Source organism: Lupinus angustifolius, chromosome LG10 (genome assembly GCF_001865875.1).
Source record: "Lupinus angustifolius cultivar Tanjil chromosome LG10, LupAngTanjil_v1.0, whole genome shotgun sequence".
Classification (NCBI taxonomy): Eukaryota; Viridiplantae; Streptophyta; class Magnoliopsida; order Fabales; family Fabaceae; genus Lupinus; species Lupinus angustifolius.
This window is the reverse complement of record NC_032018.1, coordinates 5,950,049-5,951,409: the sequence shown is the minus strand read 5'-3', so window position 1 is coordinate 5,951,409 and position 1,361 is coordinate 5,950,049.

Genomic DNA, 1,361 nt, shown 5'->3' with positions numbered 1-1,361 from the left:
AGGAAAGTTATTATTTGGCCGAAGATCATACACATCTGTGATGATAAACATGTTATAATTCTAAATTTTTGTACATGTGACTGATGGATCAATCCAAAGAGGGATTTGTCAGTTGACATGCCTTATTATAAATATTTGATCATTACAACAAGAGTACCACTTGCAGTTGATATCACTGTCCAAAGACTTGATATTAAGTTGTGAGCGTATTTTAATATTTTGTCTTTTGTCTAATTCAACTACATCAATTGCTTCTATATCTGCAAATTTGAATTCAGTTCCGGGCCTTAATTGAGAAAATTTTAAGGACTGGAAAGAGAACATGAAATTGTTCTTGGCTGCATGGATCTGGACTATGCATTAAGGGTAGAGCAACCCCCTTCTCCTACGGAATCCAGTGCCTCTGAAGAGAGGAAGGATTATGAGAAGTGGGATAACTCTAATCGCATGAGTCTGATGATTATTAAGCGCGACATTCCAGAGGTCTTTAAGGGTACTATCTCGGATGAGATAAACAGTGCCAAAACTTTCCTTGCTGAGATTGAAAAACGCTTTGCAAAGAGCGATAAGGCGGAAACAAGTACTCTATTACAGAACTTGATTTCCATGAGGTATCAAGGCAAGGGAAACATAAGGGAATACATTATGGGAATGTCCAACATTGCTTCAAAACTTAAGGCCCTTAAGCTTGAGATGTCGGAAGACTTACTCATACATTTGGTCTTACTTTCCCTTCCTGCACAATTCAATCAGTTTAAGATTTCTTATAACTGTCAAAGGGAGAAATGGACTCTAAATGAGCTCATTTCATTTTGTGTGCAAGAAGAGGAAAGATTTCATTTTGTGTCCAAGAAGAGGAAAGACTGAAGCGAGAAAGGACTGAAAGTGCCCATTATGGTACTACCTTTAAGGACAAAGGCAAAAGGAAAATCACTTCAGAGCCCAATAATGAAGCTGCTAAGGGTCCAGTGCAAAAGAAACAGAAGCAGGATAATATCTGTTACTTTTGCAAAGGAACTGGACATCAAAAGAAGAAATGTGTAAAGTATCATGCCTAGCGTGCTAAGAAAGGTACATTTCTTGCTTTTGTCTCTTCTCAGGTCAATTTAACTTCAGTACCTGGAAACACCTGGTGGTTAGACTCTGGTTCAACTTCTAACATCAGTGTTTCAATGCAGGGTTGGTTGAGCTACCAAAAGCCTAATTATATTGAAAGACACATCTACATTGGCGATGGAAAGTCGGTAGAAGTGGAAGCTATAGGACATTTTAGATTGTTATTATGTACTGTTTTTTATTTGGATTTGAAAGACACTTTTGTTGTACAGTCTTTTAGACGGAACTTAATTTCTGTTTCTTAT